Raw genomic sequence first — 15,014 nt, forward strand, 5'->3', positions numbered from 1 at the left:
CATTATTCAGGAAATTACGGTCCGATATGCGCGAATATCGAAAGGAACCGAGATCTTTGGGTTATAGACTTACATTTCAAGTTTCAACAAAATCGGATAAAAATTGTGACCTCTATAGGGTCCACAACCTTGATATACCATTTTTTTACGCTATTTGAGAACGAACGACGGCCATTTTGTCTGTCAATTTTGGGCCGATTTTCACGAAATTCAAACTCAGTCGTCCTTAGGGTGTAACGGTGATATAATTATACGTTTTTTTAAACGACGGCCATTTTGTCTGTCAATTTTGGGCCGATTTTCACGAAATTCAAATTCAGTCGTCCCTAGGGTGTAACGGTGATATAATAATACTTTTTTTTAAATCGGGTAAAAATTATGACTTCTATAGGGTCAACAAGCTGAAAACAGGATTTTTCGTACAATCAGAGGCCATAATTCAGGAAGTTACGGTCCGATATGCACGAATATTGAAAGGAACTGAGATCTTTGGGTTATAAGCATACATTTCAAGTTTAAACAAAATTGGATAAAAATTGTGACCTCTACAGTGTTCACAAGATAAAAACGTGATTTTTCGTAAAATCAGGGGCCATAATCCATGAAGTTACAGTCCGATACATGCCAATAACGAAAGGAACCGAGATCTTAGGGTGATAAACCTATATTTCAAGTTTCGTTGAAATCGGATAAAAATTGTGACCTGTAGACTGTTCACAAACAATTGTGGACGGATGGACAGGGGTGACGACAATATACGTCCACGTGAAAATGTGGGCGTATAAAAATCCAAAGGTATGCTTTCAAATATTGATTTCATAACTAATCTTATGAAGTATTAGTGAAGCTTTTTTTATTTTTTTTTAAAAAATCAACATTTCAATTCAACTGGTCTATACATTTACCTCATTACACATGACCTGTCAGAACACACAAGATGGAGAAATGAAACATCAAGAATGAATGAATGAATGGATTTTGTACTGACTTAACTTAAAAGCTGTAATACTAATAATTTAAAAATATATTATTAAGTCTTATTTTGGTGCAACAAATTTTTATGGGTTAACCGGTTACGGTTGGGTTTTTAACGACCAGTTAACCGGTTCAAGAATTTTTAAACCGTTACATCCTACATCCTTAATTAAAAGTAACAACTCATTAAGTAATTATCAGAAAACCATTAAATTTTTTTTGGTTTTTATAAAGATCTGCCGCATGCTAACTTTTAGTATACAAAACTTTTAACATCATGGATTTAGCTGTTCAAGTCATAAAGATTCATTGAAAATCAATATACTTGTTTGTCTCAAGACCCTATAACACTATATATCAATTTAAAGTCAATTGGATATTAACTTTAGGCTCTAGAACGTCCACAAGATTTTTCAAAGTGATCAGGGGCCATAACTCTGGCAGTAATTATCGTAAATCGCTGAAAATGAATAGGCTTCTTCGTCTCATGACATTAAACACTGTGTATAAATTTAAGGTCAATCAGATATTTACTTTGGCTTCTAGAGCGTCCACAAGATTTTTTGAAGTGATCAAGGGCCATAACTTGGGCAGTAATTATCGGAAATCGTTGAAAATCAATATGATTCTTCGTCTCATGACCTCAAATACTGTGTATAAATTTAAAGTCAATCGGATATTAACTGTAGCCTCTACAGTATTTACTCAAAGTGATCAAGGGCCATAACACTGGCAGTAATTATCGGAAATAGCTGAAAATCAATAGACTTCTCCGTCTCATGACCTTAAACACTGTGTATAAATTTAAAGTTAATCGGATATTAACTCTAGCCTCTAGAGCTTTCACAAGATTTATCAAGGGCCACAACTCTGACAGTAATTATCGGAAATTGCTGAAAATCAAAAGGCTTCTTCGTCTCATGACCTTAAATACTTTGTATAAATTTAAAGTCTATCGGATATTAAATTTGACCTCTAGAGCGTCCACAAGATTTCTTGAAGTGATCAAGGGCCATTACTCTGACAGTAATTATCGAAAATCGTTGAAAATCAATAGGCTTCTTCGTCTCATGACCTTAAACACTGTGTATAAATTTAAAGTCAATCGGATATTAACTTTGACCTCTAGAGCGTCCAAAAGATTTTTTGAATTGATCAAGGGCCATAACTCTGGCAGTAATTATCGAAAATCGCTGAAAATGAATAGACTTCTTCGTCTCATGACCTTAAACACTGTGTATAAATGTAAAGTCAATCGGATATTAACTTTAGCCTATAGAGCGTCCACAAGATTTTTCAAAGTGATCAAGGGCCATAACTCTGGCAGTAATTATCAGAAATCGCTGAAAATCACTAGGCTTCTTCGTCTCGTGACCTTATACACTGTGTATAAATCTAAAGTCAATCGGATATTAACTTTGACCTCTAGAGCGTCCACAAGATCTTTTGAAGTGATCAAGGGCCATAACTCTGGCACTAATTATCGAAAATCAATTCGCTTCTTCATCTCATGACCTTAAACACTGTGTATAAATTTAAAGTCAATCGGATATTAACTTTAGCCTATAGAGCGTCCACAAACAATTGTGGACGGACGGGGGCGACAACAATATACGACCACATTTCAATGTGGGCATATAAAAATGTTCTTGATTGCTTGATGTTTGGTTGTTCTCTGCGTTGAAAGTGAATGAGAACGGAGTGAGCATGGCGCAGTCACTATAGGCGTAAATGTCAGAAATGAATCCTACGCCCCCGTAAACATATACATATTTATTGACACCAAACATTACTACTTAATCAAATTCTGGACATGTCCCAATTCCCACCAAAAATGGCTGTCATCTTGGAAATATGCTAAGAATGTGACCATGTGATAAATTTACAAGGTTATAAATGTCAGAAATGGAATCTACGACCCCGAAAACATATATATTGACACCAAACACTACTACTTAAAGGTCACCGGAAGGTTCATAAATTTTTTAAATAATGCAAGTAATTATGTCAACATATCCTTTCCATAAGTATAACCTGAACCCAAACGTCAATATTACCTGCAACAGTTAAATTTCAACATTAGTAATTTCCGCCGTTCGCCGTGGGTAGTCGGAACTTTCCGTCAATAAGCAATCTGTGATGTCATTTTAGTCCTTCTGCACATAGAAATATAGACTAGAATATGAGCAGAAGGACTAAAATGACGTCACAGATTGTTTATTTGTTTGGTAATGAAACATTTATAATACATTAAAATCTGATTAAGAGTAACAACTCATTAAGTAATTATTAGAAAACCATTAGAATTTGTTTGGTTTTTGTAAAGTTTTTCAGTAATGAAACATTTATAATACATTAAAATCTGATTAAGAGTAACAACTCATTAAGTAATTATCAGAAAACCATTAGAATTTGTTTGGTTTTTATAAAGTTTTGCCCCATGCTAACGTTTAGTATAGGAAACTTTTAACATCATGGATTTAGCTGTTCAATCAAGTCATAAAAATTGATTGAAAATCAATATACTTGTTCGTCTCAAGATCTTAAACTCTTTGTATGAATCCGAAGTTAATCGGATGATAACTTTAGCTTCTAGAGGGTCACAAGATTTTTCAAAGTGATCAAGGGCCATAACTTTGGCAATAATTATCGGAAATCGTTGAAAACCAATATGATTCTTCGTCTCATGACCTCAAACACTCTGTATCAATTTAAAGTCAATCAGATATTAACTTTAGCCTCTAGAGCATTACAAGATTTTTTGAAGTGATCAAGGGCCATAACTCTGGCAGTAATTATTGAAAATCGCTGAAAATGAATAAACTTCTTCGTCTCATAATCTTAAACACTGTGTATAAATTTAAACTCAATCGGATATTAACTTTAGCCTCTAGAGCGTCCACAAGATTTTTCAAAGTGATCAAGGGCCATAACTCTGGCAGTAATCATCGGAAATCGCTGAAAATCAATAGGTTTCTTCATCTCATGAACTTAACCACTGTGTATAAATTTAAAGTCAATCGGATATTAACTTTGGCCTCTGGAGCACCCACAAAATTTTTTGAAGTGATCAAGGGCCATAACTCTGGCAGTAATTATCTAAAATTGCTGAAAATGAATAGAATTCTTCGACTCATGACCTTAAACACTGTGTATAAATTTAAAGACAATGGGATATTAACTTTAGCCTCTAGAGCGTCCACAAGATTTTTCAAAGTAACTCTGGCAGTAATTATCGGAAATAGCTGAAAATGAATAGGCTTCTTCGTCTCATGACCTTAAAGTCAATCGGATATTAACTTTGACCTCTTGAGCGTCCACAAGATTTTTTGAAGTGATCAAGGGCCATAACTCTGGAAGTAATAATCGGAAATCGCTGAAAATCAATAGGCTTCTTCACCTCATGACCTTAAACACTGTGTATAAATTTAAAGTCAATCGGATATTAACTTTGGCCTCTAGAGCGTCCACAAGCAATTGCGGACGCCGGACCGACCGACCGACAGACGGACAGGACAGGAGTGACAACAATATACGACCACATTTCAATGTGGGCGTATAAAAAGCATTTAAATGTATCACCGTTACACCCTGATGACGGTTGAGTTTGAAAACCAGATCGAAACTGCCTGACAAAATGGACGCTCCTTGTACGCAAATAGTATACCAGTGGATGCCAGGCAGGATACACCCACATTTTTGAGAGATGGATAGAGAACAAGCTAAAAAGAAAGTGATTTTTCCTACAATCAAGGGCCATAATTCAGGAAATTACAATTCGATATGCGCAAATCGGATAAAAATTATGACCTCTATAGGGTCCACAAGCTAAAAACGTGATTTTTCGTACAATCAGGGGCCATAATTCAGAAAGTTGAAGTCCAATATGCGCGAATATCGAAAGGAACCGAGATCTTTGGGTTATCAACTTACATTTCAAGTTTCAACAAAATCGGATAAAAATTGTGACCTCTATAGTGTCCACAAGCTAAAAACATGATTTTTCGTACAAACAGGGGCCATAATCCATGAAGTTTCGATCCAATACATGCCAATATCGAAAGCAGCCGAGATCTTTTGGAGATAAACCTATATTTCAAGTTTCGTCAAAATCGGATAAGAATTGTGACCTGTAGAGTGTCCACAAACAAATTGTGGACGGACGGACAGGGGCGACGACAATATACGTGCACATGAAAATGTGGGCGTATAAAAAGAATGTAAAACTAAGGTTGTGGACTCTCTAGATTTTGATGAAACTCAAAATATATCTTTATATCCCAAATATCTCAGTCCATTTCGATATTCCAAATTTCAGACCATAACTTCCTGGATTATGGCCCCTGGCAACGAGTTCACAAAGCATTCTCAGACTTAAGTTTACTCAAAATTGTTTGCCTCATTTTAACTAAAATATAGCCCTTTATAAAACATTTGTTGTTTTAATGTATCAAATACATCAATAAGAAACTATGTGCAAAGTTTTCTGTTTCTGGATCCCAGATATTTCTCATAAACAGTGAAAGAAAGTTGAGTCGGGTCTGATTGTGCGAAAAATCTCTTCTTTTTTTTTTTAGCTAGTTCTCCATCCATCTCTTGCAAATGTTTGCGTATCTTGCGAAAAATCGCTTTTTTTTTGCTTTTTTTTTTAGCTAGGGCTCTATCCATCTCTTGCAAAATGTGGGCGTATCTTACCTGGCAACCGATGGTTAACACATATCTTCATAATTTGTACTGAAATAAATGCTTTCATAACAAACAATGAAGTACCCTATGAACAATTATGCTATTCACCGAACAGTTTCTCTTGAGGTAATGTGTTTTACATTTTTTATACACAGAAATGACAATGACGGTACCCACATAAAATCTTGTGTAGCCATTGGATTTTCAAAATCATAGAATTATGCAGTAAGGTTTCATTTTAATGTGGTTTGGTTAATTAGGTAATTAGGTACACTCAAAGCCATTAAAAACGCAATGCCAAATTCAAAGTTTATTTACTGCAACAACTTTTAACAATTGTACATAGCAATTGTCAAAAATCGAGATAACAAGCATCTGTGGGTAAATTCATGAAAGAATTTACTACAAATGCACAATACCGAAACGTCAGAGAACCATGAAACAAAGCAGGGGTCAGCAGAAGTCAATATCGGGTTTGTCCACCCTGAGCTCTTACACATGCCTGAAGTCGCCTTGGCATGGACTGGCACAGATGTCTGACTACACGATGTGGGATTGTTTGCCAATGATTTTGGAGTGCCTGTGCCAACTCTGCAACAGTTTGTGGTGGCACGGCTTGAGTTCGAACCCGTCATCCAAGTTTATCCCAAAGGTGTTCCATCGGGTTCATGTCGGGAGACATAGCGGGCCAATCCATAACACGGACATAATGATTGTTCAGAAAGTCTCATTAACCTGGCAGTGTTGGGTCGGGTGTTGTCATGCTGGAAAACCATCTGTCTACGGAAGCCATGTTGAGCCAACAATTGAAGCAACACCGGACAAAGGATTGCGTCAACATAATGTTGAGCGTTGAGATTGCCTTGGATCACCACCAACTGGGTCCGGAAGTTGACGTTGATAGCGGCCCAAACCATGATGCCAGCTCCTCTGAAACAATCCCTTTCCAGCAAGCAGTTACGAGCAAAGCGTTTATGTCGACGTCGGTAGATACGGTGATGTTCATCAGGAAAACTGAGGTTGAATCGGGATTCATCCGAGAAGATGACATTTCGCCATGGTGTGTTGTGCAGATACCCCTGATTTGCAGCCCATTGCTGTCCGGCAAGTTGATGACGATGCAAAAGGATTTGACCTTGATAAAGTCGACGGCGGCGTAACCCAAGAGCAGCCAGGCGCCTTCGGACTGTTTGAGGGCGTGAAGGACAAATGGGATGTTGCAGAGAGCAAATGAAAAATGTAATGAGAGAAATGTAAAATGTAGACACGTCAAAAAAAGCATTTTCCCACAAAACATTTGTCATTTAACACTTAACATTTGACGTTTTACATTTAACTCTTGCCTTAGAGGTATTTTGACTTTATCATTACCGGTATTATGACTTTGGACATTGTACTTTTTACATATAATCAATAGAAAAGACATTGTAGCAGAGCATTTAATATTGGCAGCAATACCATTCCATAGGGCAGTCAACAAGTGTTGTCGCATATTTTTATTTTTTTCGGTAATGAAACATTTACAATACACTAAAATCTGATTAAGAGTAACAACTCATGAAGTAATAATCAGAAAACCATTAGAATTTGTTTGGTTTTTATAAAGTTCTGCCCCATGCTAACGTTTAGTATACAAAACCTTTAATATCATGGATTTAGCTGTTCAAGTCATAAAAATTTACTTGTTCGTATCAAGATCTTAAACTCTGTGTATCAATCTGAAGTCAATCGGATGATAACTTTAGCCTTTAGAGCGTCAACAAGATTTTTCAAAGTGATCAAGGGCCATAACTTATCGGTAATCGTTGAAAACAAATATGATTCTTCGTCTCATGACCTCAAACACTCTGTATCAATTTAAAGTCAATCAGATATTAACTTTAGCCTCTAGAGCATTTACAAGAATTTTTGAAGTGATCAAGGGCCATAACTCTGGCAGTAATTATCGAAAATCGCTGAAAATGAATAAACTTCTTCGTCTCATAATCTTAAACACTGTGTATAAATTTAAACTCAATCGGATATTAACTTTAGCCTCTAGAGCGTCCACAAGATTTTTCAACGTGATCAAGGACCATAACTCTGGCAGTAATTATTGGAAATCGCTGAAAATCAATAGGTTTCTTTGTCTCATCACCTTAAATTAGCTAAATCGCTAATATTTGGGACCTAGAAATTGACACAAATGGGTCACAAAGCATATAATAATGTAATGTGAATGTATATAAACTGATTTACATTCAACCGTTTCTGTTTTTACTGTAATTTCTAATCAGTTATGTTCGGAGAAATACGCCAGAAGTCTTAATTAATAGCAGTATTTAGCATCTGGTTATTCCAGTCTACACCGATGATATTTATTGTGCATGCTCTCTAGATAAGAATATAGCGTCACCATTTGACATGATTGTGGAATATGTCTAGCCGCGTTCTTTGAGTCCCTTGTTCCAAAAGGCGCTGTGGTACACGATTGGTGTACCAATGGTAAAATGTTTATTTTGTTTTATATATTAGATATCAGAAGCCCATCTTTTCCCTGTAAGATCACAGGACCAATATTGATTTGAATTGACAAATAATTTGTGTTTTCAATGTCGAAGATTTTTGATGATATTGAGTTAGAGACTTAGCTACTTTAAGCATTGTGTATAAATTTAAAGTCAATCGGATATTATTATTAACTTTGGCCTCTAGAGAATCCACAAGATTTTTTAAAGTGATCAAGGGCTATAACTCTGGCAGTAATTATCGAAAATCACTGAAAATCAATAGGATTCTTCACCTCATGACCTTAAACACTGTATAAATTTAAAGTCAATCGGATATTAACTTTAGTCTCTAGAGCGTCCACAAAATTTTTTGAAGTGATCAAGGGCTTCTTCGTCTCATGGCCTTAAACAGTGTAAAAATTTAAAGTCAATCAGATATTAACTTTAGCCTCTAGAGTGTCCACAAGCAATTGTGGACGCCTGACCGGCGGACGGACGGACGGACGGGGCCGACGACAATATACGACCACATTTCAATGTGGGCATATAAAAACGAATTAGGCATTGCGTTTTTAATGTCTTTGAGTGTATGTACCTTTTGACTCATTTGAGGCCAGATTAATTGGAAATTAAGGCTTGTAACATTTTTGTAATCAAAAAGCTGCGCAAAGAAAGGCCTTAGAACATCCACCACTGTGGCTGGAGTCGAATACAGAAGTCATCAGTAGTGAAACCATTTCTAGGGTCTGTGGTGAATAATGGCGACGAATTGCAATTTCATGAATTTGCCATGACGTTAGCGTAAAAAGGGATTATAGGCTAGAAAACAATAATATCAAAATATTATAACATGATATTATATACGATTATGTATAATGTAAGGGCATTGTTGGCAGATCTGACTACTTTTTTAGGCGGCCCTTTTTTCACAAATTTGCCATGACGTTAGCGTAAAAAGGGATTATAGGCTAGAAAACAATAATATTAAAATATTATAACATGATATTATATGATTATGTATAATGCAAAGGCATTGTTGGCTGATCTGACTACTTTTTTAGGCGGCCCTTTTTTCACAAAGATGATATCAGAAATGGAAAATCTCTTTGAATAAACAATGGTGTGATGCTGGTGGTGTGTGACAATGAGTGGTACACAAATGTAATTAATGTTTTGCGGATTTGAAATGTTCAGGTCTGAAATAGGCGAAGCGCTCAATTTTCAATCCCAAGTTAATGGGCACTAACCCTAACCACATACCCAAGACTTTGGGGGTAAAAAAGTAAATAGGGTTTTATATTTGAAAGGGGTTAAAAGAGAAGAAAAACAGAAATGAAAAGATGAATGAAAAAAGTTGTCAAATCAACCAACAGCGCCAATGTAGGGTAGGTTATACCTATTATGCAGTTATGACTGTCAGAGCTAACATTAATAGGAAAAGCATGGTTAAGTCCAATGATCGAAGTTGTTTCTTCCACAGCTGACTTGCTCATCATTTCTGTAAGGCTACTCTCACTATCCGTGGTCTTTCCACTATCATCATTGCCATTATTTTTGATGCGTACTGGGAAGACTGGCTTTTTTATTTTAGATTCCGAATCCATTCTTATTGATACTGATACTATTAATAATAAATAACAATAATAACCGGAACTTTATTTTCAAAGGTTATTAGGGTTGATGCTATATCGTATCTAGCGAAATACCACAAAGGGGAGGAGCTACCAATAGCTAGTTGAGCAGACATTCTAACGTATTTGTAGGCGGGAATTAAAAAGCATAACCACGCCTTGACATGATCGGTGAAGGACGCTTTCACAATCACAACTTCAATGTATCAGCGAAATTTTGCCAAATTACATTTTTCATTTGTCAAAATGTGATTTCCATTTAGTTGCAACTACCAAACTTGTAGTCCAGTCCGTATTGTAAATCTTTCGGCTTTTCGGGCAGAAATCATGGAATAAACTTTATTTTGGAGGTTTCGACATGATCTAGGCCTGGTAGGCCTAATGTTGACATTTTTTTCTGAGTAGCTCTAGGTTTCATAAGTAAATATGCCATTGTATGGTATGCCGATACTTGAATGGTGGCCATTTAAGGCGTTAAAGTTAAAAGTCCAACTTATTTTTATTTTCACCTAATTTGTAATGTTATCAAGATTTCAACTGTGATTTGGCACTGTATTATTATCGACAGGGGCAGTGGCGGCGCCAGCCGTCGGTGATTGGAGCTAGGGGCAAAGTCCAAGGTTAAGGGGGCAAAGGCACGAGCTTCAACTAGGGGTAGGGGGCCTCCCCCAGAAAAAATTGAAAAACAGGTTGCCGGAAATGCAGCCTGGCAGTATTTCGCAGGCACTGATCGATGAGGTAAAGTGTCAAACGAACGGACTTGAGAATCACGACGAAGCCCACTCACGAGCATCAATTTGTAGGGAGTCCTCCCCCAGAAAATTTTGAAAAATAGACTGCCGGAAATGCTGTCTTAAAGTATTCTGTCAGGCACCGATCGTCGAGATAAATAGATCTGCCCAGATACCGTTCGTCGCCTGATCACTATATAGTTTATCCGAAAAGGGAACAAAATGTCAAACGAACGGACTTGCGAAACTCAACGAATTCCCCTTGTGAGCGCCAAAGTAGCGAGTCCGTTGGGGACCTCGCCAAGAAAATTTTGAAAAATGGACTGTCGGAAATGCTCTACAACATGCAAGTTTATGACTGAGTGGGGATGTGGGATTTATTCACCGTAGAAGGTATTGATTACCGAAACGTATCACAAATACTTTTTTTTATTTTCTAAAATTATTGGGGGAGCATTAAGCAAACTTAGCTTTAGTCTAAGTAACATTATGCATCTTTATAAATAAAGTTTCATTTATTTACATTTTAATTTTGTTCTATTTTGATTTTTTCTTCAGGATGATGCTCCGATAGTCTATTGAAAGTCTAATGCCAAAGTAGAAATTGGTATGTAAATGGTTTTATCCTTTGACAACAATTCAGCTTACATATACTAAAAATAATAAAGTGCCCATTGTTTGTTCCCGGTGTTGACCAAGTAAATTCATCTCGATTTTCCGGCGTGGTTTCCCCTTGTCAGTGAGTGGTGCAGAACATAGGACCTGGCAAGGACAGCTGCCTAGTCGTTCGGTAGAATGAATAACCGAGGTCCTGTGTACACATTGGCGTGCAAGTAAAAGTTCCCTTGCCAGTTGAATTTGGATAAAAGAGTAGGCCTTAGCGCCGCTGTCTGGTAAAATTTCATTCTAATAGCCCAGTCAGAGCCGTACAGTAGGACGTTATACCTCTTTTCATTTCTATAATATTGGGAACCCCAAAGTCTCATGTGAGTAAAGTGTTGGTTCACTGACATGGACATACTGTGTATGATTCCTGCATTGGCTCAGAAAGTTCATGTGGATTTTCCGTGGTGTAGGACGCGGAGGGCATGGTAGTGTAGACATCGTTCAGATAGCAGAAAAAAACAGGTCTTTGTACACATTGGTATGTACATTTAAAAAGGCTTGACTGTAAGAGTAGGCCATTGCACCTCTGTCCAGGCAAAATTTCCCTCGTAGCTCATTGCATGGCGTTTGCCTGTTTTTATAAGCTCAATTGGAAATTAAAACCTATTTAAGTTTATTTCATGTATATAATATTGACAATAACAATTGTTAACATTTTAGGCGTGCAGTCCTGAGAAAAGAAAAGCAGAAAAGAGGCTTCGGATTTAACATGTGTCAGCAATAAGGTAATTTCTGGTTCTTGTAAAACTATTATTATTCCGGGTCGAACATTGTACGAGGTTTGTTTGCCCAGATTTCATTTACAAAGCATATCTCATAAACCGTTTAAAGTATCTATCGTGGTTTTTTCCGGGTCCTCCTGGTTTCCTTCCACTGCTAAAGACTCGCAATGCGCAAGCGAATTATTGAAATCTGGGTCCTCCTGGTTTCCTTCCACTGCTAAAGACTCCCAGTGCGCAAGGGAATTATTGAAATAAAATTGAACCATATGTTAGTCCCGAAATGACCTAGTTTGCGTCCAGTGGAGGTGTATTTATGAAACTTCATGACATTGTGTTGTAAAATTGCATCTAGAACTGCCTTCAGTTTGTTGATACTTTGATGGTAGTGGTGGTAATTTGTAATTTTAGTTAATTTATGTCCACATGACTAAATTCATTTATTAAAGACGAATATTTACCATTATTCTTTCAGGCCCTAGGATTCCAATAAGTTGAATTTCTTTGTACAAAACTATTAAAGAGAAGATTCAAGAAAAACTCTGTATTTGCAATACCAGAGGAAGTGTTACATTTACCATATCTCCAGAATTGCAACTTTGTGTTTGTAATCTCGACAATTTATGTGCAACATTTTGTTGAAAGAATCCTCAGTATTTGTTGTGGTGAACAAAATAAATATTGGCTGTCAAGAGGCAAATTGTATGTTGACCAAATATGAAAAATAAAGTTATACATGTTTCAATCACCCTTTTTTTTAAATGCCTCTCTTCTTTTACAAATTAAGGCCACGTTTTCTGCAATATGGGGAAATGCTGCATTTGGGGCCAATCTGATGAAAAGAAATGAAATGGGGATTAACGTCCTAGTTTTTTTGTACTGACCGGGCTTATTAAGACAGGTATACATCATGCAGCGTGATATGATTGGAATTTTGACCAGACAGCAGCTCTGCGGAATACTCTTTATTTCAAATTCCTACGTGTACATGCCCCCCCCCCCCCCCACCAAAACTATTCACAAGGGGAACACCGGAAAATCATATGATAACCTTCGTCAGTCAACACTGGGTTGAACATTGAGCCACCGTGGCTCCTCTGAAGGAAACATTTAATGTGTATGCTGTTGGGACCAATCTGTAGACAATTGTGGTCTGAAGACCAATCTGAAAACTAATTCTGCTGTGATTGCTATTTTGAGGAAAAATTCTGTTTTAAACGATAGTCTATCGAAAAATCGAATAATCTAAAGAAAAATCCTGCTGTGGTGTATAATCTAAAGAAAAATCTGACTGTGGTGTATAATCTAAAGAAAAAAATCCCTGCTGTTTTGACCACTCTAAAGAAAATCCTGCTGTGAGAACCAATCTGAAAACAAATTCTGCTGTTTTGGCTATTCGGACGAAATATTCTGTTGTAATGGATAATCTAACAAAAATTCTGCTCTGATGAATCTAACAACAATTTCTGGTATAATGGATAATCTAAAAAAAAAGATTGCTGTTGGGAGCAAACTATAGAAAGTTCTGCTGTGAGAACCAAGCTGAAAACAAATTCTGCTGTCATGGCTATTGTGACGAAAAATTCTGCTGTGGTGGATAATCTAACGAAAATTCCTGTTCTGCTGAATAATCTAACCACATAGTCCTGCTTTTGGTTCTAAGCTATAATAAAAATTCTGCTGTGATAGCTATCCTGACGATAAATTCTGCTGTGATGGCTATTCTTCTGAATAATTATGCTGTGATGGATAATGTAACGAAATTCCTGATATGATGGATAATCTACTACTGTTTAAGCCAATCTATAGAAATTCTTCCTGTAACAACCAAGCTGAAAACAAATTCTGCTGTCATGGCTATTGTGACGAACAATTCTGCTGTCGTGGCTGTTGTGATGAAAATATTCTGCTGTGGTAGATAATCTACCGAAAATTCCTGCTCTGCTGAATAATCTTACCAGTTTCCTGCTGTTTTGACCAATCCATAATAAAAATTCTGCTGTCATAACTATTCTGACAAACAAAAAATTCTGCTGTGATAGCTATTTTTTTGAATAATTCTGCTGAGATGGATAATGTAACGAAATTCCTGATAAGATGAATAAACTAAAGAAAAATACTGCTGTTTCAGCCAATCTATAGAAAATCCTGGTGTGAGAATCAAGCTGAAAACAATTTCTGCTGTCAAAGCATGAGATAATGATATAGACATTATGTGATATCACAATGAAATGAATAAAAATGTCATTGCATTAATTCATAATAAAAATTGACGTCAAACGTGATGTTGAATGTCTCTGTTTAAAAAGCTCAATGTGTATGTATATACGCCAAAATGACGATAGAGACCATGCGGGAGGGAGAGAGGGGGATACATTGTCTCAGGGACCTGGCAAACCCCCTCCTGCAAAAATTCCTGGATCCGCCCCTGGTCATGGCTATTGTGACGAACAATTCTGATGTGATGGATAATCTAACACTATTCCTGATATGATGGATAATCTAAAGAAAAATCCTGCTGTTTAAACCAATCTATAGAAAATCCCACTACCAATCTATAGAAAATCCTGCCCTTAGAAACAAGCTGAAAACATATTCTGCTGTCCTGGCTATGATGGCTATTGTGATGAAAATATTCTGCTGTGATGGATAATCTACCTAAATTTCCTGCTCTGCTGAATAATCTAACCACAATTCCTGCTTTTGCGACCAATCTATAGAAAATTCTGCTGTGATACCTATTCTGACGAAAAATTCTGCTGTGGTGGTTATTCTGCCGAATAATTCTGCTGTGATTGATAATCTAACGAAATTCCTGATATGATGGATATTCTAAAGAAAAATCCTGCTGTTTAAACCAATCTATAGAAAGTCCTGCTCTTAGTACCAAGCTGAAAACAAATTCTGCTGTCCTGGCTATTGTGGCGAAAAATTCTGCTATGATGGATATTGCGATGAAAATATTCTGATGTGATGGATATTGTGATGAAAATATTCTGCTGTGATGGATAATCTAACCACCGTTCCTGCTGTTTAAACCAATCTATAGAAAATCCTGCCCTTAGAACCAAGCTGAAAACAAATTCTGCTGTCATGGTTATTGTGGCGAAAAATTCT

At 36.7% G+C, this 15,014-nt stretch overlaps 2 long non-coding RNA genes across 2 annotated transcripts in view; one reads left to right on the forward strand and one right to left on the reverse strand.

The window, feature by feature from the left end:
* LOC126820706 (uncharacterized) overlaps positions 1-9,808 on the reverse strand; it is a 30,268-nt gene extending 20,460 nt beyond the window's left edge. The window contains exon 1 of the long non-coding RNA XR_007680095.2: positions 9,547-9,808. This is a non-coding gene — a long non-coding RNA (uncharacterized LOC126820706). The remainder of the gene's footprint in view (positions 1-9,546) is intronic.
* A 223-nt stretch (positions 9,809-10,031) lies between these two features.
* Positions 10,032-12,586, forward strand: LOC126820716 (uncharacterized). Its single transcript, XR_007680106.2, has 4 exons — positions 10,032-10,153; positions 11,071-11,119; positions 11,839-11,903; positions 12,373-12,586. It is a non-coding gene; the product is annotated as an uncharacterized LOC126820716 (long non-coding RNA).
* Positions 12,587-15,014: the final 2,428 nt, after the last annotated feature.

This window comes from Patella vulgata, chromosome 5 (assembly GCF_932274485.2).
Source record: "Patella vulgata chromosome 5, xgPatVulg1.2, whole genome shotgun sequence".
Taxonomy (NCBI): domain Eukaryota; kingdom Metazoa; phylum Mollusca; class Gastropoda; family Patellidae; genus Patella; species Patella vulgata.